The sequence below is a fragment of the Varroa destructor genome, unplaced genomic scaffold, assembly GCF_002443255.2.
Source record: "Varroa destructor unplaced genomic scaffold, Vdes_3.0 BEIS01000001.1, whole genome shotgun sequence".
NCBI lineage: Eukaryota > Metazoa > Arthropoda > Arachnida > Mesostigmata > Varroidae > Varroa > Varroa destructor.
In genome coordinates, this window is record NW_019211454.1 from 72,460,645 (window position 1) to 72,484,713 (window position 24,069).

Sequence of the window (24,069 nt, forward strand, 5' to 3'; positions counted from 1 at the left end):
ATTTAGCCATTCAATAATAATAATGATCCCCTATATATATATATATATATATATATAGTTCAGGCGTACTACAAAAGCAAAAGAGAAATAGCGACAGAGGACTCATTCTAACGTACTTGAAGGTGTATGTAAATGGTACCATCGGAAAAAAATAACATCCATAACAGTTTTTTTAATTTAAAAACAATTTACGACTTTTAGCAAAGCTTCGATGCTTGTGCGAATGATCTCGTTAGCTGAGTTGAAAGCGTGTTTCGCTGGCTTTCCCTTTGTAAAGGCGTTTTCTTCATGAAAAACATAAGGCATTACCTTCTTCGGCATCAATCTGTGCCTTGTCACGGACTGTGGAGTACATTCTTCATTGATACATGATCGTCGTATATGATCCAGTAATCAACCGACTTAGAAATGGTCCTATTTTATTACGCTCCTGAAGAGTTTTACGAATAATCGGGTCGACCCAATTACGTCAATTCGTGCAATGTACAACGCAAAGGAACTTTTTTGTTACCGTCTTTTGTCGAATTGTTTAACACTATCTGGTGATGGGTGTTTACTTCATTGATTATATCACGGTTACTCGTGTATGGACCTCGCTTAACTTTCACAAGGGTTTCATTAACCTTTTTACTAATAATGGTTCACTACGAAAAGCATTTTTTTTTTTCATAGAACGTATGCTGGTCGTTTTTAAGTGCCTAGGGAACATTTGTGCCTTTTTTTGATCGTAACAAATCGTAAATATAATAATTCTTGCCAAAAAAAAATCTCACTCATCTTCAAGGCACTCTATCATAAGTCTCAATGACGAACTTTTTGACTTCAAAGCCAATTAGCTGAAGTAGTTTTTCAACAACCCAATCGATATAACGTATGACACCTAAATTAGGTCACATTGGCGGGCGAGCATAGGCTTTTGTCGTGACGGGCATGCGTTCATCCGCTACGTTTGGCGCTAGAGGACAGCTAGAAAAAAAAAGGCGTAAACACAGTCTAAGTGAGCTCAAACGAGCTATTCATGAATTCTTTTGAGATGGACGAGCTGCTATCAAGATCAAAAACCTCACTTCGCGCCCGAAACCGATGGTCTACGTTGTTACCAGTTCCATGCGGCCTTGCAAGTAAAATTTCCACGAGGCGGAAGATTTTACACGGGTTTTAACTTTCAAGGGCTTGAGAAATCATCAAAGTGGCTCAAACTTATGTGAACGGCAATTTTAAAGAAGACATATTAACTGTCAATTTAGTTGCTTAAATAAGCTCCAAAGGTTAGTGGTTTCAACTGTTGCAATGTAATGACATTTGACGCGCTATTGGCTTAAAAAAGTTAAACTTCGCTAAATTTTTTTATACGCACCGTATTTCAGAGACACTTTGACGGGTTTGTACTTATGGATATCGCTCAACAGACGATTATTATTAAAAAGTAATAATTTTAAAGAAGGCGTATTTTTAAAAGGAACAATGAACAATTTCGAAATTGTAATCGTGGTGTAAAATTTGTTCACCATTGCTGGCAGTAGCCAAAAGTGCTTCATATCATAAACACATTGTCGCAATATAGGGGAAACTATTTCAAATGTTTTGCGTCGTATGGCTTATATAAGGTTTAGTCTATAACACTGATTTAAGAGAATTGTTCGACATCTTAAAGATGGTATCAAGCGACATGGTATTCACTCCGCATCTGAAGCGCCTATATGTACAGTTAGAAAAAAGAATGTAGTTGTAGAAACCTGGTCTCCTCTAAAGTTTACGGTGGAACCCATGCACGGCAAAACGAATGACAACTTGACTCAACTGACTCCTCCCGTTTCACCTGTTGGTTATGATTGCTCCCGAAGTAAAGAAATACCCGTGATTTTTTTGCTCGAGGTTCATAAGGTTATCGTAAAGGTTTCTCTTGCTGGAAGCTCAAAGCAACAACGCACGGACAGCATTGGCGAGTCGCATTCGAGATACGTGAGCTGATCTTGAGCACTATGCTTATTAACAGCTCTCTTTTGTGAAAAGGTTATCTTTTACACGATTTAGTTGCTCGAGGTTCTCGAGCAAATGACGTATATGCCATATGTTGCTATTTTGGGATCGAAAAAACAGAAGATGGTTGAAAGAGGCCTGTATTTTTCAGTGACTTGCATAGGCAAACGTCTGCTGTTCGCAAAGATGATTGCAATCAATTTTCTCAGTCCTCTTATTTTATCAGGGAAGCCCTTCAGCAAGATGGAGGATAACGGATGGAGGGGTTAGGTTGTCCCCCGGAACCAGGCCAGTTATATGTGTAAAAGGCGGAAATTCAGCCACTCCGTCGTCGATAGTCATTTCGTTCTCCTAAAGACTCACAGCGCGAAAATTGAGCACATGCATTTCAACTCAAGCGGCAACTGCCTTGACCAGCGTCGGCAAAGCCTTGTCTGGCGCGCAGAGTCGAAGGTTGCCTTGAAATCGAGGAACACGCATATAAGGGGCTCCGGGGTGTGACCAGTACTTCTTTAACAACGGCCATCATAAGCCTCCGCACTGTTTGTGTGGAGCGTAGTCTTCGGAATCCGCGCTGCTCCATTGGGATGGCGTGTACGCTTTATAGGTAGCTGTTTAAGTCTTTTTTAAGAATATCGTTTTGTGTTGGGGTCTTCGTTCATTGCGCTTGGGCGAAAAGGGCATCGTAGATGATCATTTTACGCAAGTATCTCCTGGAAGCGACTTAATAGGAACAAGTTGTTATAGTGCTTTAGCCACCTCTATAGTTAAAGTTTTGTACCAGCGATCAAACAGGTCTCCAGCCATGAAAGTATGGTGGCCCCTGTGAAGCATACGTTTTTCAACAGATCGTGTTAAAAACGGAGCCTAAATGATCAACTCGGGCTATACTTCGTCCACAGGCCTAAAAACCATCGGGCAAGGCGGCATGTATAGTGTAACTATAGCCTATGCCTCCGGAAGGGTGGTAGTGTAGACCGAAAAATTTTAATCAGGCACTGCTCATAGGTTTCGGCATTTACTACGTCACGCTGACACAGGGATTGGTATGTAAGCATGAATGTTTGTGCACCCTGATAATATTTCTTACCTTCAGCTTTATCCTATCCCTAGTTACGTCGGTCGCAAATATAGCGATAACCTAACCTCGTGCATGCTCTACGAAAATCGGTATTGAGGGGATACTGACCGCCTAGAAATAATAGCCCGCGAATGTGTCTTGAAGGCCATAATGTGGCTCAAGTTCAGCGGTTCGAGACGAGTGTCGAAGTTGTCGACAATGATTAGAGGTGTGACAGAACGAGGGAACAGCACTTCTTCTAGTCCACTGATGAATTTCTCCACCAATACGTATGCTGGTTCCTAGTCAGCCGGCCGAATATAAATTGCTACGAAATTTGGTTGTTGACCACGTACGGCAAATGATGTTACTTTCCACTAGGCAGGGCGTGAGGTCGCCTATCTTATGACTGTGGAACAGCTTTTTCTTATTTTTTATATATATGTGTATATATATATATATATTATCTTCGCAAAAAGCTTACGTATTGCTCTGGTCAAAAAACACGAAGGGTAGCTCCATCAGACTTTACAGATGCAGCCAAGAAGATATCAGAGCTGTATGCAGTGGTACAGAACTCAAGCATCTTTGCCTTTTATGAACGGTGTCTGAGACAATGACTATGTTGTATTTTGTAGCTTTGCTACCCACTGTTATCGCTAAAATGTGCATCGTTGGAAATCTATTCGTTCGCTGAAATTCCCCATCGTGTAATGATCGTAAATGATCATCCAAAATGCTTAATAAGTGTATCTAAAAAAATCTAAGAGAAAATATTGTTCGGAACGTTTCGCACATAAGTTTGATGTCTCTACATATCTACGAAAGAAAGTTTCAAAACGCTAATTTTCAATGAGAGTGTACCGCGAAGGAACAAATTTTCTGCATGACATCACTTAACTAATATAAGAAAAATGTATCTTAATAAAAATGCAACTAGGCGTAACATATGTTGTATCAAAACAAATTTCTTTCAAGTTGGCCAAATGACATTACGGTAGTTGTTGAGGGTTCCATAGCTAGCAATATGTAGGAAGTATATTAATTTTACCAAAACAGTATTAAAATCTTGTCTAAAATGTAGGCAAGACATGACGTTCCTTCGGTGCCTGAATTCGTGCAAGAAGCCATTCTTTTCGACGAAAGCAAAAAACAAACCATCGAGCGCCTTAAGGTCTGTTCACAAAATCTAAGTGATGTGTGCCCTATCGAAATTGCCGCTTTAAAGCATCCCTTCCCATTATCATTCAGAGCCGATAACAGTTGGTAGGACAAACAATTTTTTTCAAGGTAAGAGTCACATATGATAAGGCAGATGGCATGAACAAACAGAATTTTTTCATTAAATAGAGAAAAACGACAACGAAAGAGAATCGAATCGAGTGGTTAAAAGATCGCTTAATATATCAATATAAGCGCCCGTGGTAAAAAAAAAAGTAAGGATCTTTGTTTAATTTTAGCAGAAGTCACACAGAGGCCGAAATTAATTTTGCTGATTAGCAGTAATCTCTTACAAAGATACTATTCACCATTACGTTAACGGTAATTTTGAGCCGTATGTTTGTTAGCATATTATGATGTCGTTTAACTTAGTGTATGTTCATCCTTCATTGTCGTTACGCTCTTGAATACAGTTCAACTCTTTCAATGAGAAGGGAACTTTTCTTTTTGGCGTTCGGTTTAGGCGGGAGAATCGGGCATCGACTTGGCTCTTTTATGAGGTTGGCTGCAACTTACGAATGACTGACTAGCAACTTTGGCAAAGAGCCTTTTGAAAAAAGAACTCAATGAACTACCACTGGCCTCTTAATATTCATTCATGCTCGTCACACTTCTTGATAGTACAATTATTATATCTCTAAAGGTTGCTTTTACTGTTTCCGCACCTATAGATCAGTTGACGATATGTAACGTAAATAACCAATGATGCCATCGTTCACATTTTATTATCGATGTTAGCGGATCATTACGCTTTATAACTTTACACTGAAACTAGTTTGTTGTTTGAGTTTTGTTGAGACTTGGCCGCAAAACTATTATCAAGAGTTGTTTTCTCCAATCAGGCCTATTTTGGCCACAATTTTGGTGTTTCGTGATTGTTCCTTTATACTACGGTTACTGAAGCAGGAACAGCCACTTGCCCTTTTGCTTTTTTTTCTTTTTTTTTTTCGGGCAAACTGTGGAAAGCGCAGGAAGTTAGAGCAGGATCTAGGAAGATGGAAGCTTTATACATTTTTCTACCTCTCAAAAAGTGTATTTTGTCCTGCGACGAACGTTAAAATCTAATCTCGGATAGAAAATTTATTGCGCCCGATGCAGGCACAAGTTTTGTCCGCGTTATGTGCGAAACACTTATACAGCTAGCTAAAACTCCTAGGCTCGTATCGTTGCCATAGCAACCATTGCGAGAAGCGTTTCGGATTGGAAGGCATATACTGCTGTTGGAGGCATACCTTGCAAATATGTTATAGATGTTTATGGTTAAACGCCTGTCACGCTGGAATTATTAGGCAACTACTATATGTCAGTAATTTCTGAATTTCTGCAAGCTATTTAGTCAGATTTACGCATTTTCTTTATCAGTAACGCACAACTTAATTTGCATACAGTTTTTTCTTCTATAAGGCTTAAACTACGAGCCTTTATCGCATTAACAATCGGTTTGGTGTAATAGGTCTGATCTAATGGCCGCTAGCAACCGCTGTCCTGCTTCAGCAAATTATTCCAACAAGTTCTTGCGGATCCTTCCGTAGTATGCGCTATATATATATATATATATATATATATATATAAGAACATGTGTGCACCGCTTCCACTACAATAAAACCTTCCTGTAGTAGTATGCGTAAATCTACAGGGTAATTATACTTATCAAGACATGTCATGAATATCTAACAAAGTTCAGCAAGGATGATGGTAATGTACCTACACGAATAAAGAGAACCGTAATAGGCCGTGAAAAACGAACTTACAGGACGTGTAACGATAAGTAAAAAATATTAGCGCTCAGGTACAAATCGACTGATTTTTCTTCTGGCGGAAGTTATGGTTGCGCTTATATTGATGCCTTTAGTCTAATTAAGGTTTAGTCTTAATAAGAGTGCAACTTTTTTGCCAGCGCTCCGTTGTCAATCCTTGAAGAGAGACACATGTTAGTTTACAAAGAAAAACAGGCATTTTGTTTATTAGAAAAGTAACTATATTGGTAGTGACCTTGACAGCCTGATAATGACAGTCTGGGCTAACTGTACGTATCCAAGTTCATTAGTAATCTGCTAGAAAGAAGAATTATTTTTGTTTGTTCATCGTACGTTGGAAGTTACATGTTACTAGGTTTTTGTACTTCGTCGACTTGGAAGAAAACAGCTAAAGAAAAAAAATATAGACATTTTTTTTCTTTAGCTGTTTTCTTCTACTCGAAAAACCATATAAGACATGGCGTTTGTTGCTGTTCAACTTGACAACGATCACGGCTGCTATCTGGATACAATGCTATAACAACGTAGGAAATTCGTTAATATTTAACATGAAACAAGAGATCCTAAATAATAATGATAACAGAAATAATAGTACTTATTATTATTGTCATTTTTTTAATACACTAGGAAGATGTTGGCCTCATACAGTTTGTCTGTGGTTAGCTCGTCTTTCAATCATAAAATAATTATATATACAAGAATATTATTTTCACTCGCTGAAAATTTGACGTAACGCATATAAAGGCACATTGTGCAGCGGTATGGGGGACTTTTCAGATGATGATGACTGTGACGTTTCAATATTGCGCCATCACATGTTGTCGAAAGTTTTTTTTTCTCTGAACACGCTGTACACATAGGATTTTAACTTTATATAATCAAATACGTATAGTTATTCTCTAGCTTCTTCTCTAGTTCTCCATTACGAACCATATAAGGATCATGTCCATTTCAGACGGCTCATGCGCAGCAATAAACGTTGCCGTCTTCTACTAATTTGTTGAGACCGAGCCATAGCACAGACCCAAGCGCAAACTTCACGCAACTTCAATGATTCTAGTTAGTATCCTTAGTTACGAGTGGCCCGTTGTTTTTTTTCTTTATCCCGACTAGTATATTTAGGGCACAAGCACGATAGTAGCAGAAGAAGTTTGTACTGTATTAATTTGAAAACTAAACGCGCTTTTGTTGTTAATCCGGGCGGTCAGGGTATACATTAAGGCGCGCGACGGGAACAAGTGCACATAATGGCAACAGTGATAATGGTCATATAATAAGTGCCTTTTTAAAGGAACACACCGGTAGGGTCTATTAGATGGCTATGACCTGTTCGGATCAGTCCTTCCTGCGAGTTCCTTTATTCAACTTTATGCTGATATGTTTCTGCTGCAACTGCAATGCATAGTGACGAGCAAACATCGACAACGTTTATATCAACATATTATGGACACACCAATGGACCGAATGGGTGTAGAAATGGGCATATGGGATCAAGAGGGGCCAGACTAGCAAACCTGACTTTTTCATTCGCTTTTTTCGCATACCTGGCCTGCGTCTGCTCGTAAACCAACGTCCGGTAGAGTTTTCCCGCTGCCGCAAAAATCAGCACGCGCATGCTCAGGCGAGTCGTAGGCCAATGCAATATTATCCCATTACATTAATGGGGTACTGATAGCATTCGAGTTAATCAAGCAGCGACTCGTAGTCCATCGATGTTATATTAGAAGAGGACTCATTGCACAGACGATCCTTTGGCAGTAGTCAACGATCATCAGCCTCTGTCTCGCGTGCGCTCTTTTTCCAGCTTGCTGCTGCTTATAGGTGGTTGTCGGGGCAAAAGCATATGATAGCAGGTCAGTGCTACGGGCTAGATCGCAGCGATACTTGAATAAGAATGGGGCGTAGCTAATGTGTATATGTAGCCTCGTCAACGAAAAAGACGACTATGAAGGAACGAAGAATTCATGTAACACCGAGCCTGCAAATGTCAATGCGCGGTACACGCACGCCGGTGAACCTGTGTTAAGTTCTTGTCCTACTACACCACTACGTGTAGCATTATCTAGGTTTTCGGACTAGACTCGTGATGTACGTATGGCGGTCAAGCAAGGAACAGATTTAGTTAACGTGGATTTAGATACTTCGTGGATCGGAGAAAAAAGTAGTTCTTGCTCAAGGTATAACAACTTATTCGTATGATAAAAGAATTCGGCACCCTCTAAGAACTGACAGAAATGTTTGGCGAATGTAATGCATTCAAGATTGAAGATCGCTGTATCGCAGACTTTTCGAATTAAGCGACAGTCAAATCATAATTAGATGAAGACCAAGCAAGCAGTTCTTCGAAAATCGTTTGGTCGATAGAAATTTCACTACAATTTTTTGTTAATATTAAAATGCAATCGAATTCATAGTGCGGAAATAAATTTCTATCCATAATAAAAATTCACGAAGTCCAAAAAATTAAACACTATTCTAGAAGCCGACGCGTATTTCTAACATACAGGTTGATCTATTCGCGTGTATATCACCTCTCAGGAGAAAAATAGGAAATCCCGCCTTTAGGTGGAATTATCAACCAATATAACATATCCAAAAGCTATACTCGCGTTTATTCAAGTTGTCTTCTTCACGTGAAAGCTTCCCTTCCTCTATGTTTCAAGTTTTACGTCTGAGATCGCCGCTAGGTATTCTATCGAACGACAGGCTTCCAGCACGAAACGAAGTGCGCGTCTCAGACCTACGATTAGCAGGCAAATACGTTGCCCACTAAGCTATCAGAAGAAAACGGCTTCCTGAGTGTATACCAACCTCGAAGTCCACTATATAGGAGATACAGATGATTATAAGACAAAAGTACATATATAAATTTGTAAATAATAAAATTAATACACGTAGTTCTATTGTAAACAACTAAGGAAATATATATGATTAAAGCCGAAGGGACGTAAGCAAAATAACATGCCCATAAAGCTTTTATACGGCATGAACAACATTGATGCTGCTAATGCATAAAAGCGACAATGTTAGACTTTTTTCAGTGCATCAAAGTCTAACGAAGCCATAAGAAATTTAAGCACAACGTACCGTCATAGTTATAAAATATACGTATGACCTTTGATCCGGTTGGTGAGCGTTCCACATTATTCAAGGAGGGCAGGCGTAAATACATTTTGACTATGGTGGCCCTGGCCAACCTGCCCTTGTAAACGCAAAATGGCATACATATAGACAAAAAAGCATGGCAGCACGTACCGCTATTTACGAATAACGAAAAAAAAAAAAATGAAAACGCCCTCCGGGGCATACAAGCACTTAGCAGAAGTCAAATTAGAGTAAACTGTGCGGATCAGTAGAGAGACTAACCGCGCGGCATAGTAAATGGCTGCAGCGGTGTCGTCACTAGAGGTCCTGGGCTCAACGCTAAATTGACATGCTTATGAAAATAGTGTGAGAGATGGGTTGGCCAGCTTGACCAACTCCTTGATTGCACTAAATCTGTTTCTTGCTGAAAGTAGTAACGCATACCTGAGCAGCCAGAGGAAGTACGACGGAGTCGAACAACGGGAGCACACTCAACGAAACATGACTTTCCTGGCCGCCTCTAAACCCTCAAACACAGACGACGAATAGCTAAGCGCATATTAAGGGAATGAACGCAAGGCAAATGAATTGGAAGCCTTTGATATCAACGAAAGAGGGATTTCTTAGGTTAGGCAGAATCAGTTATTGGATCAGCAATCTAGAGTTATGCTGGGTCATTAGCGACCCAACCGTACATTGAGAATTAGGTAAACGTTCAACTTCGCTACAAATTCAATTTAGTGCAATTAATAATAACTATTGTTAATAAAGTTTATTTTCGCTGTCCATTGTACTCTGCGAATACTTAGACAGGAAAAGAGTCTCGCGGAGCTTGATGAAAGGCATTACAAAGATGAATTATAACTATTACAAAGTGCCAACTGGCAAAAGCCATACGCGCAATACCAGGTACGATCAAACGAGTCCACTTCGCGTAGCTAGTCAGGGCGGTGACTATGACAGCAAGGTCGAACAGTGCCAATTGAATTTACCCGTGTGATACGTTGGTGCTCGTGTATAATACAACAAGCGTTCAGCCAACAAAGAAACGTTGTAGCAATAAAAGCGCTTGTTTCCATGCGGAGAGATGTAGGTCACTTAGCTCTCGAACTGTTGATATATTTTATTGTTGAAAAAGTATAGCGAGTGCCGTCTTTGCCCTTTGCTTCGCTACTTTAGAGAGAGGGACGTTTGCCTGAGAAACGGATCTTGTATCGTTAAGATTTCCTTGCTTTCGATTCACGTGTTTTTTTAAGAGTCTCCTGTGAAACCTTCCGAAATTGGGATCCTTAGCCTGAGTCTCTGACGGCATCGACAAATATCCTCCCCCATTGCTCGATTGGTTTGCGTGAAGACCAGCGAATGTCCATTCCACTGCTGGTCGAGGTCGCAACAGGGTTAGGCGACCTAATTGTGTCAGAACGGTAATGTCTTCTCTACGAGCGCTGTATCCTTTTGCGTATTTGATTATTGTGTAACGCAAGTATATTATCTTGGATGCTCCAACCTGAGGCAATAATCAGCCAGCAAAAAATTTTATTAGCTATGTGGCTTCAAATTCATACTCTAGGTAACATGACTTGCGTCGGGTAGGCATCGTTATTGTTAGACGAGTGGGATTTAACAATGGAAGATTTGCTAAAATTATTAGATCAACTTCATTTAGATTTATGATAGAGTGTCGTGAAGACGGATAAAGACTCACAGTATGCTTTATTTCGATAAAGATAGAAATGCTGCCCGGGCCCATAAAAAAAACTGTCTATGGTCAAAACCCACTACCGTAAGAAACGGCCCGAAAATCTTTCCATTCCAAAAATGTCAATATGAGACATATTCTTCGTAGGAAATTACGGAAAGAATTCATTAAATTACTGGAAAGTATGTGAATAAGTATGATATGGCCGAAAAACTAAAAAACAGCTTAACACATTTAAACAAAACGGATTAGAAAAAATGTTTATGTACTACACGAGTTAACTTAGACAATCATATTTCTATCTGCCAGACTCTACAGAAACATAGCAGAATCATTCCCAAAGCAGTTGACGACCCGCGGTGAAAAATGGTTTGTACAATAATTGACAAAAAAAAAATAAAAAAATGTAGGAAAAACATGGCAGTACTAGATTACGTACATTTTGAACTACTCAAGATAGATAAAGTAAGAGAACCTGAACGGGAAATTCCAACGCATCCGTAAAGTAGCTCACATCCTGCACCAACCGACAATGATCTGCTTTGATCTCTGCAGAACCCTCTTAATGGTGTCTATTTGGTTCTAATGGAAGAAATGCAAAAATAGTAATAAAACTTATCTCTTATTACTGAGTTTATATAATAATTATATTATAATATAATAATTATAAACTTATCTAAAATAATTATTTTTAACTAGATATGAAATTTTTATTTTTTTTTATTCAATGAAAAAATTTTAATCATATTAGATTAATTTTTTTCGAGATAAATTAATTTTAATTTTTTATAGAATTACCCTGATACAAAAGGTAAATTAAATTACTTCTTTACTATTAAAAATTTTCCTTTACAGTACTGTTTTTAAAAAATAAAAAAATTATATTTTTATTTAAATTTTTTCTTATTATTAGTTTTTTTGCTTCAAGAACCGCAGAAATTTTTCACTAAAGCAAATTATAGTGTTACCAGAAAAATTATAGCAGATTATTGATGAAAATGCCGCATATTGGTTCTAGTAATTTGCAATTTGAGCTTGAAAGTAATCAATACATTTTTGACGATCGGTCAGACCACTATAATTAACGTACGGCAACGTATTTTGCATGCGGCTACGAGACTTTCCCTGGGTCACATGAGACATCGGACTATTGTCTCAGGAATGATAAAGGTAATGTGATGATAACTTGGGTTTATGGGCACATCACTGGACGACCGTAATCTACGCAATAATCACGTTTCCTTGTATATCTCTGATTGTATCTCCATTGTAATAGCATACTGTCAAATGTTAACGGATGTCGGCCCACAGACAAATTTCATGCGTTTTTAAATTTCTACCATTTGCAGGTGTTGTAATATGGTAAGGCGGTATTCTCAACAAGTTTTCTAAACGAGCGTTTTATCTATATTTACATTCACGCATTTTACACATTTTCTATATATTCGTATTTTACATTTTTCCTTTTTAGGTAAGACTCACAATTAGTACAGGAATTACCTTTCAAATTAGATAGATTACACATAGAAGCTGGAATAGGGTTGCCTTACAAAAGGTAGGATAATACTACTGGTGCATATACTAGATTTGTTATGGCGACAATGCACCATCCAAAGTTACCAAATTATTTTTAAGTCAGCGAACATATATTGATTTTAGCCGTTCGATCTGCGATCTTTTAAGTATAAATAGTACATCGTGTGGTCTAGTATTGGACTAACGGTCACGAAAATGTGCGAAGCGACCAGTGCAACCTATAATAACGATAAATGGTGACACACGTTGGTCTATTTTTCGATTTCTCTTACATGGGAACACTCAAATAGATTACGTATTTTATTTGACTAGCTTGCGTCATACGAGTGCAGGTTGAACGCTTAACGCATAGTTATATTACTTTTTGCCTTTACGGGATACGCAGATACTCCAATTTGTGTTAAACTAAGGCCACCTGACTCACAGAAGTATCCTATGGATATTATTTGGCCAGCATAAAAAAATTGTTCGTCTTTGCGTTGTCTCCCTGCCCAGGATCGCAAGCTTTCTTACTAGTTTCCTTAGACTGTTTCTTCCACTAGGACCATAAAGCGAGAATTGCCTCTGCACTAACTTAATGTAGCAGTGGCTGAACAAAATCTTTTTCCCGTGACCCCCTACCCCCTCCTACTTTTCTGACGTTGGCATTTCGTCCAATTCGAGTTTTTTCATTGTTACGTTGCTGTGGCTTCTCAGCGCCAGCGTCCTCGCTATGGACGTTGTCCTTCAGTAACTTGGTAATCTTATCTTTGCGCCAGCTTATCTGTCAGGTTAATAATGCGATCACAGTGGTCTCCTGATTCAAGCACAACTTTCACGTCAGAGCCGTCCACGAGCCTTTAAAGATTTGTTCTTTGTGTTATTCTATCATACATTTTTGACAATGATAACATCAAGAATTAAAGAACGTCGTGAAAATAAGTATAATTGTTTCAGAATAGAGAGTCGTTTAATTGATCGTTGATGAGGACCTGCGTGCACGTGTTTGTCACCTTTTGCCTAAGATGCTTCACTTGTTATTTTTCCCATTGTATACTCCTATTTTCGCTCATATTTGCTGTTCCTTTAAGATTTGCCTTGTATAGCGTGCGAGGAGGCGCCAACTGAACGCTCTACCAAACATTCTGTAATGTCTTTGATGATATTTGCGCTCTCGCTTATTGTCTATCGCTGGTTTTTAAATTTGACGCCCTTTGGTCCACTAGGATACCTGAAAACAACGCCGAGCGTACCGCATCCTATCCTGAGGGATATCAAGAGATAGTAGGCATCGCAGCTTGCCTTACGGCGCAGGCAAAACCGGGCCGTCATTCTCACTCACTCCCTACAGCAGCACGATACCTAGACATTTGCTTTTTCTCCAGCAGCTGTAGGTGGGCTCACTTTCAAGCCTCATTCTTTTGCCCGTTTCCTTGGTTCATCGATGTTCGACCTAGGACTTATGTGGCCTCAAGGGAACGGATTGGTCAAAGAGGAAGGACGCAAGGTATGGAATGGTCAAACCAGTTCTATACATTGATACTGCGTCAGCAAAACAGCGAGTCCTTCTCTCCTGGTACATTGCGATCGCAAGCGACAAAACTTTATTAAGCGCGAACACCAAATGAGGCTTAGAATCGGGGTTGTCTGTTAGCCATTGGCGGGCAGAAATCGATCTAATAAGAAAATTAGAAAAGTATAGGTGCTCATAGATCGAAATGATAGTAGCAATGTGTGAAAGCTTATTATTGGATGTTCTATTGATCGATAAAGACCAACACAGATAACTAAAGTTCATTTTAATATCGAATAGGTTATTTTATGTTTGACGTCCATCGTGAATCTGACTGTTAGCTTGGTTTTTTTTTTAGTCTGGCGTCGAAGAATAAGAAGTATCAGAAAGCTTGCGCAGAGATGATTGGCTCTACCTGTTATTTTCCTACATCAAACTTGATTTCATGATGATATAAAATTCGCGCCGAGTAAAAGAATAGGTACGGGTTTAAACTTTATACTGCCTCAGTCTGCTATTTTATATGAGAATATCCTAGTTCTAATAAATAAGTAATTTTTAGAAAAGAAACGTTTATCATAAATACCTCTGCGTCAGTATTGAGATAAATACCTGTTCGCTCTACCGACAAACCGTATTTCTTCTCGTAATTTATATAAAATATTATCGGTAATGCGGCATTGACGAGAGCCAGCATTTTAGCGATTTTCTACGTAGACATAATTTTTCTTTGTCTCTGAGTAGAATTGTATTATCCCTTCCTATTTTCGCATTGCAAAAGCTGAAACCGGGGCAACCAAAACTGCCTCACACCCCCAAGTGAACCCCGGCTTTTGCGTTATCAGGAGTTGGAAGCTTGAAGAAAATTCACTATGTATGGACCCTTTTCTGACTAGTGGCTGAAAGGGCCTAAACCTCATCGTGCGCCGTATAGCCCAGCCTTTTCGCTTACTAGGGACACAAAAGGAGAAAAAATGGAGGGGAGCCAGTTCGTTGTTTCAAACTTCTTCTGCTCATACAATAGTTTGATGGCTGATATCATAGATAAAGATTTAAGTAAATGATGAAGACAATTTCTATAAACGACACTTAACGGAAAGGGATCTGTCACCTGCTAGACTCACTAAGTCTTTTTCACTTTGCCAAATTCTTCCGACACTCCCTTTTTTCTTTCTTTTTTTTTTTTTTTTTTTTTTTAGGAATCACATCCATAAATTAAGAATGTATTTTGTTCTAAGAGAAAAAGGATTTGTTTAGGTTACGGTAAGACCTTGAACGGCTAAGACGCTTACGGTAAAACAAAATATCGAAGTTTTGAGCTCCACCATGCGGTACCTGCAGAAAGCAATATAATTATAAAAACAAGTCACACCAAAACAACGTTCTTTGACATTTGTGTAAACATACCAATGTTAATTCTTAAGGCATACGGACTATTTACAAACTCAGGAACTGGGCGCAACCTACTTATGTACATCAGCAAATCGATGACAAACCAGTCATTCTAATTAACGAAAAATTAAAGAAGCATATGTGGATTTGACCCTCAGTTGTACCTCAGTGTTTATAGCTCGGTATTTTTAAAGGAACTACATCTCCTCGGTAAGGTAGCTATTTGTGTGCCAATGTTGCAAATAGCGGATTTTACCAATTTTTTTTTGCATCCATTAACACTACTCAATAATCATAAAGTACACTTTTTCTGACCAAAACTCTACTACAGACCCTTGTAGCCATCGTATCCATTTCTGTGACGGTTTTAAACGTATGCGTTCTCAGTTTATATAGGAATATTAACGCGTATCGGCTTATTGGTTGTGACATAACCTTACAGCACAGTTTTTTTGCGATTAGTTTCTTCTACACAACATAGATTTTTACGATCATTGTTCCGTTAGCTATAACGAACAGCGCTTAGGTAGGGATTAACCGGTTGAGTTGGCAGAAACCTGAAAGGCAAGGTTCTTCTTATGAAACTAAAATTTAGTATCTCAATCACTTCTCTCTATTCCTGGCTGTCGCCCTGTTCATAGGCGCTATCAACAGCTCTGTGACATTTGCTACACCTCGCAGTCATGGAGTAGGTATATGAATGCCTCTTAGTGCTGAAGGAAACCTACGGTTGATTGTCAGTGTTAACGCTACTTCTGCAAGTAACCGCATAGTGACTGATAGCGAATAGCTTCGGGCCTCGAAAGAGAAGAACAACGACGACGAGAGGGGCCGCACGCCTTCAGCTTACTTTAGTTAATGCATCAACTGGAAAAAGAAGCACGGATATGCTGCTTTTCGGCGGCTGGGAATGGTTTTTTCTCTTTATAGGGAAATAGCTCCCTACACACAGAGAATGGGACTTGAGGTAAGTTCTCCTCGTCGAGTTTTTTCCGCCAACACCATAGCCACCGACTCCTAGCACCTGATCGATCGAGCAGGCGCAGCAGGATATAGACAGTCATGCACGCTCGTGCAGAAGCTTCCGCCTAAGTGAAAAGAGAAGGACCAAGCGAACTTTTGACCTATAGTTCAGTCTTGATTGCAATTAGTGGCACCCTTACTAGACTGAGCCAACCAAAAAGAAGGAAATACCGACCTAAAAGCATCAGGCTGATTATAGCATCGCTGTACAAACTCAAACAAGAGTTTGCACGACCAGTTAGTTGTTTGCCTGGCCTATAGTTTGTTATGGTCTTACTAATGGATCTTCAGGTTGATAGATAATTTGCTCATGTGCAAGTCTAAACAAGTCATTCAAGCAGTTCTTCACCTGTAGACAAATCAGTGTACGGTGCGTGCTATGCTGTGGCTAAAATTAAAAAATGTTAGTGATTTAAACGATTGACATGTTCAGCGAGGTATCTTAACGGGAAACTGCTTTGGTGCTCAAATACCGCTTAGCATAGCTTTAGAAGGCTACACTTCCTTATCTATTTTTTGATACGTGTTATAAAGCTCTCTGTGTCTTATTTTTTCGTATTCTTTTTTTGAATTCGGTCGGTAAATATAACTTCTTATTTTTTTCCGACATGAATTAAGCTTGTGTTCCTATCTTGGGTCAGTCCATAAAGCAGAATTGTGCTTCTAAAATAACAAATTCGTCAAATACGGCTTCCAAGGTGTAATTTTCACCAGATTAGCTCCTCCTATCGTAGATATCGCATATCTGACGTCTAAAGCGAAAAACACGAAGCTTATTATACAGATAAGGGATATCTATCTAAGAAACAGCTATCTGATATTGCAGATTGTTTGTGGAAGCGAATAAAAAATCATTTATCGGGTTGATTATTGTGTATCAGGTTTTTGCGGCCGCCACCTGAATCTCTCACAAGACACTTTTGCGAGTTTTCTTCAACGTTTATCGTTGCTCCTTTTTGGACATTAGGTCAAACACTGGATGTTTACCGGTATTTCCGTTTGAGGTACTCCCTGGCTGACAACGAAAAGCATAGGCCGTATTTGACCTCAGTGCAATCGAAAGATATGGTGAATGGAAACAGGCCAATCAATATCTGCCTAATAGAGAAGGATTTAAGCTTCCACTAACATTTTTCTATACTACCAAAAGGTATCCGAGTAGAATACTTTATTGACCTTTACTAATATATGCACTTATTGAGAATTGCTGTTCCGTACTTTGGAGCACCTAAAGGTCATAATGGTGATATTCATTCTATTATGGGTTGGATAAATCTCTAGCTCTAGAGGAATCTAATTTTCGCAGAATTCGCATATTTTAGGCCTAGCCCGGAGACATATTATAATTTGTGTCAAATCTGGCAAAAGCTAACGTGCTGCATTGTATGTGACACAGTATTTCTCTCTATAATAGGGATTTAAGGCTGTTGGCGGGTAGGCCCATTCAGCGATACCCCTGAAGCATTTCATTTCGTAGGATTTCTGTACCCCATTGGAACCCGATAGAAGCTAACAAGTGATGGGTCAACGGCAATCTGCCATTTGGCTTTTCCGGTGATCTATGGCAGGATGCGGGTATCTTCGGTAGTATGGTATCTACGTGTTTCTTAAGTGATACAGTTTCATCAAATCCAATAGGAGGGAGCAATTCGATTTGTTGGCACGCGGTCGAAAAGGGAATAGCGCATTTAAAGGTATACATTAAGTAATTTCCGAAACTGTATTTCCACAGTCGAACAGTCCAGATTAGGCCTTGACGATGTAATTTTATTAAGTTCATTGCTAAGATCGATATAAAACCAAGAGCTGCAAATTCTCATATAGTTTTCCCAATTCGAGCGAGACTTTAACGTTAATTCATCGCTACCAATAATGAAACTGTAGAAAAAACGCCAATACACTATTAATGTAACGATCATCCTTCTTATATCCAAAGTCGGACATCCACGGCCGAACTCATGATGTTATGAACACCTGCGTAAAGAAGTAAAGTCTAACCTTCATGGATCACAAGTCTATCTTAAACCTGTGTCCTTTGTTTCGTCTACAATGCCTACCAGGCCCGAAGATTGGCAAATGTCCGTTACCTTTAGCGTTGCCGCTTGTTTCACTCATTCCTAAAACATAATAAAATTACCTGTGCCATTTAGGGTACTAGCAGATTAGCGTTCTAAGCATTGAGGCAATCAGGTGTGAGTTATTGTTGCTGCGGTAAAGCTTACTGCAGCTGTCCATGCAGAATTATATAATATTTACAACATATGGCCGTGCAATTCTATATATGAAGTTCATCCTTTGGTTTCGGTACATGTTTTCGGCTACAACGATAACTGCCTCCTTGCTTTATCGGCATACTTGAACCCATTGTAATTTTCTACTATCTACTAAAAACAAAATTTGACTTACAATAAAAAAAGCGTTGGCTGTTAGTCGCAAATGGTGTGCCCAATGCATTTTCGAAGTTATTACCACTTTCTGTGAGTGAACGGTGATAATCGACAGTCGCATATTTTCGAACGATTACGACACATTGATGAGCCGAACGCACTATAAACTCCAGTATCTGCGGCAGCGATCGTGGCCTTCCTCGACAGCCGTTTGGTCGTCACACCATAAGTAGTGCAATAAACAAGTCATAGCACTGCCATTCTGGTAACAGCCGGTGCGCCGATACGGTAATATTACCAATGACTCGCCCTGTAATTTCGTCCGTTTCGAGTTATTTTGCTCACTATTTGAAGTGTTCGCATGATCCGATCGTGTGAGTAGAATGTGTTCCAGATGTAAAAAAGATAAGACACCTGTGCATCCGCTACGTAACTCCTCCCTGTTTTATATACTGGGGCGTCACCTACTTTCTATCATTGACTGCACATTATCTTCGCCTAATCGATGACTTACTCCCGCTCATTTCTCGTCCGCTACACTGAAAGGGATACGTGTTAGATAGGTGCGTCGATGTCACCTTATTGGGCCGGCTTATTATTTACTTGTGTTATTGAATGACGTCACTGATGACGTTGTAGGACAATATGGCCCAAGTGCCCTATTCGTTGGCCTCGGCTCCATTCTCCATCCTGTTCTTTCATTCTCTTCATTCCGATTATTAATTATGCTTTAAAAATCCACGTTTTTTGACCGCCCGTCTGGGCACATTGTTGCCTGAACATGTATTGGTACATTGTGACCAACACCACCTTCCATCGTCTACAGTACAAACGAAAGGCATATTTGTCATGCGGTGGATATCTGCAGGTAACTAGCATGGCTGTAAAATACTACCACTTGGGAGCCCCATCTTGTTTCTTCGAGAATATAATTTGCTTAGAAGAGAACAGGCTAATGAACGTACGTCTAGGGCGGATATATAACCCGATGCGAATGATAAGGAGAGACCGTAAGAGATCATCGTCGTAAGCATCGTGTATATAGGTTCGTCCGTGGAGTCTAGGGTAATAGACTGCCAATTGGCGTCTATTGTAGTTGGTAGCAAATGACGTAGCGCCAAACATCACACCCACTGTATTATTACCAAAATGTATTTCAGTAATTTTCTTATTTGGACCTCGGCAACTCGGTTTGCAGCCTCATTAGAAAATCTACCTCTATAGCAATTATTCGAACGTGCACTGTTACTCTCGAACAAAACGTGCGTAACGTGCACATGTGCGTGATCTGCCAAGCACGACAGTCTTCCAATTGAAGCTTACAATATGCAACGCGTGTCCCCGTGAGTATCAGTCAGGTTTCGTATGGTCTCTAGGTATTAGGGCGAACCGCCAAATCTGTACGCAGTATTGACTGTAAAATGTGTATGTATATAGATATGTGTAGCAAAATAAAAAGAAACGTACTGTGAATATACGTGAGAAAAAGAATAGATAATCAGAAATCGAATTGCTCCGAGAAAATGGAAGTATTATGTGAAGAGCACACCATGTAGAAAATATGTAATAACTAAACAGATATAACGTCGTGTAGAAACTTAAAATCCCGAATATTGAGCGTACCACACTTCGTTTCGTCCTAGAAGCTAGTTTTCTGAAGCAACGTCTACCGGTCTAAGTACCGGACGTAAAGTGCGAGAAACAATTTTTGTGTTGGGGAAAAACCGCAATGATCAAGCCTAAAATCATAGGGATTATGCCATATTCGGTATGCATTTTTCCCTTCGAAGAAAACAGCGGTTGTAGACGACTTAGAAAGGCCAAAGCCATATCTCGTTTGACCTCTTTTTGTACTTCGGTCAGAATTTTTTAGACTTCTTCGTTTATTTTGAATAGTCCTTCAATTTCAACATGTTATATATATTATATAGTTGTTTTTCTTCTCTCATGTAAACACTGTATAAAACAACAGCCTCTGCTAATCACCCAATACCAGACGAGCATTTGATATTCAGAGGCTTCTTAGACGAGATCGTGCCTCGTTTAAAGGCTAACAAGACCTTCGCGCAGTACCACGTATATTATACCGTTCCTGCAATGTCCGCAACTAACTCCTAAGCTCTAGTTGCGATTTGCGTTGCTCTTCCTAGATCTTCTATTCAGTGCTGCTGCCGTTTTGTATTGATTTACGCCTTCGAGTCACGGACAGCGACATTAAGGAAGTCGCAACAAGCGATAGAGCCAAAGAATGGGGGGAGCAAGTGGCGAACCGATATCCTATAGACCCCAGCAGGAGAACATATAATCCAGCCTATGGCGGCTTAGGCATGAGCCCCACTTCTGTTGTTTATCTCTCATTAAATCAAGTTAGGGTCAGAAATGAGCCAACAAATTTTCTGCCAGAAATGAGCCAACAAAAAAATTAACCGTCTTAATGCTGGAGCTAGGAACCCTTTATACAAATATTTCACCACAATGAAACGGAGACAGTGAAAACCATGGCTGCGAACTAAAGGATAGGTTAGGCAGACAAATCGAGAGACACAACAAAGCAAGATCACCGTAGAAAATTGCTAATGAGAGACACACAAACACCTTTAGCGAAACTCTGATGTAAGTGGCCGTTAACGCACGATTAACTTGTATGGTCAAATAGATAGAAGTCATTAAAGGTTAGGCGGTTTGTCGATGTCAGGGGCAAAATTGCCAGGTACAGGAACGTCCTGTCCTACGCCTAATGGCAGCCAGATGTGTATAACGTTTTTCATTTATGGTAGACACTGTCAACGCGCTTTAGCACTAGTAAAAACCAAATAGTGACATTCATCGTACCAACGTATAGGTGAATCGTACTGATTTTTGCTAGCAGCTGCGGTTTCGTTCAAGCTGCAACTTTTGTCGAACAAAGAAAAATGTTTTGTTTGAGGTGTTACTAATAACAGGTAACGTTATGTAGTATAGTGACAAGTGCGGACAGGGCAAAAGCAACAAGGAGAAGTGGTTCGTATATTGTAGTATTACTCAAATTGTACGTATGGAAAAAAGGTTTTGTCTTCTTAAATCTGTTCTAATTGGCTGGCCAATTTTTGCGCCAACGTGCCGTCATTGAAACGCATACGGTTTTTTTGTGCAATTGGAAGTGTTTTCATGTCAAACACCGCCTACGAGATCAATTCATATTTGCTTATATGGCTGTATTCGATAACGGTTATCACTAAATACAATATATTGTTACTACAATAATTGTTTTATCTTTTTAGTCAACGCCGGCTGGTAAGGCTCGCCAGGGTAAACATGCATGGAGCAGATCTGCATGATTGAAATAGCGACTGACATTCTTCTCGAACTTATTTTATGGATGTGGGTGCAGGCCGCAGTAAGGCCGTTGTCTTACTGCTTGGTCTGTTTATCTGCGTAATCGTGCAGTGGTTAATTGTGATAACAATCGTACCACCGCCAACGTAATACCTTCACACATGGGCCACGGTATAACTCTCAGGGTTCACACAAAAGGCAATGATGGATAGCATTTTGGGACGACATTGTTGGATTAAGATTTTTTTGCTAGCGGGTTTCATATAAATCCATTATCGTCAGCCGAATAGAACGTTGAGAGTGGTAACGCAAAAAGCTTCTTACCAAAGTGTTCGTTTTGTTGACTTCATTATTAGAAAATAACGTACTAATCGCTACGGTTTACAATGCACTAGACAATCAATTGACCATAGTGGATTCTTCCTAAATAAAAGCAAGCTTCCACGATAGGAAGAAGTGATACTATTTGTAAAGATTTGCCAATAAAAGCTCAAATTTGTGCCGCCTAAGATAGCAATCGAACGTTAGTTGATCGGTCGACAGCTTCCGATAGTGTTTTGAGGTGCAGGCAAACTGAGAGAACTGAATGATACGTGTCTATAAAGAGTCAGGACTCTAATGCGAACATAATAATAGCAAGGGCGACTGTAATATTGTAGTGCAGTCATTTTATAGCAAAGAAAAAAAAACACTGGATTCTACATATTCTAACTCAACCCTTATCAATATTTAATATTGAATCTGTTTCATAAAAGGTATCGATGTTGTACAAAACATTCCCTTCCCTCACAGAAGAACTACAAGTTCTTGTAGAATATTGTTACATACGTATCACTCTCTGTTCATCCAGAAAGTCAGGAAGCAGTCAGTGTAGGCCAAGCACTAGCCTAAACAGAGTGCGTATTAACGACCAAACAGAGGATATCGTTCCGTAGGACACAATTAGGGTAGCTTTATGTAGGATAATGTATAGGGATTCTCCCGAGATATTTTGCCATAAGCAAAAAGCATTGAACAGACTACCTTAGGCACAAGTAACAAATGATCACAGAGAAAAAAAAAATACTGTTGTTATTATTAACCAGTTATTATAAACTGTCCGCCTTTTCTGATAATTAATATATAATGCACCGGATTTATCATATATTGTGTATATTACGGATATATCAATGCTCGAGTATGTACCGTTTACAAACTCTGATGAAGCGCACTTGTCTATTGTAAAAACTTCCTCTGTTCATTAAAGACGAGTCATTACAAAAAGAGTTCCTGTTTCAAAAACCTTTATCGAACCTAATGAAATGTAACCGTGCACATATGGTGCACAAAAACAACCTTGAGTTCGACTGTCAAATACCTCATACTTGCACCAAACGGCAGAAAGAGGCAAAACACCAAAATGGGATTTGTCGAACGTTTATTTTCTAAAACCTCAAGAAGCCTGGTAAAGTGCGTGAAGATGATGATATCTACATTAGGAATGCCTCTGTACTGGAATTGTAAAAAGAAACCCTAAGATGTAGCGTTTTTCTCTACCTTCTCTACGACCGTCAATTTTTTTGGGTTTCTTTTTTTTTTTTTCTTAATAACTCAAATTTAGGAAATTCCCGTTTTAGAAATAACAAAAAATCCTATTATAAATTTTACCGCATTTTCGAAATTTCGCCATGGTAACCATATTTGAGGATGTTTCGTTAACATCTAAACAGCGTAAATTCTCGAAGTGTTTACAGATATTAACATAGTGGCCTTTTTTCCATTAATGGCGTCAGGAGAAAGTTTATATAAGCTATCACGGCCTAAATTTTGAATTAAACCCATGTAGAAACGGACAACAATGAATGCCAATTGAAAATCTCTATTTCAAGGAAATCAATGAATATCATCTATGAACTAAGCTAAGTTATAAACTTATACGCAATTGCTGCTTTTGAGTGACGTTCACGGGACCAATGCCCACGCCAATGGCGTTCAATGGAATAGTCTTCTTCTCCATCGAAGAGGTCATTCCACTAAAGTCTAGTCATATCTTAAAAAGAGCCATTTATCGAGTCACTTCATAAACATTTTTAGGCAAATGAGGGAACTTCTTAGCACGCCACACCTTTCGATTTATTCTCTCA

The 24,069-nt window shown here is 39.3% G+C and overlaps 1 protein-coding gene across 8 annotated transcripts in view; it reads left to right on the forward strand.

Moving 5' to 3' along the window:
• The window catches only part of LOC111244663 (neuroglobin-like), a 169,008-nt gene that overhangs the window by 87,749 nt on the left and 57,190 nt on the right, over nucleotides 1–24,069 (forward strand). For 5 of the 8 annotated variants that reach the window (XM_086979154.1, XM_086979124.1, XM_086979115.1 and 2 more), the window contains exon 1: nucleotides 19,662–19,974. The exons of the other annotated variants lie outside the window; for them this stretch is intronic. The gene's annotated coding sequence lies outside the window, so the exon portion shown is untranslated. Of the gene's footprint in view, nucleotides 1–19,661; nucleotides 19,975–24,069 lie in introns of those variants that run through there. 8 annotated transcript variants of the gene reach the window in all.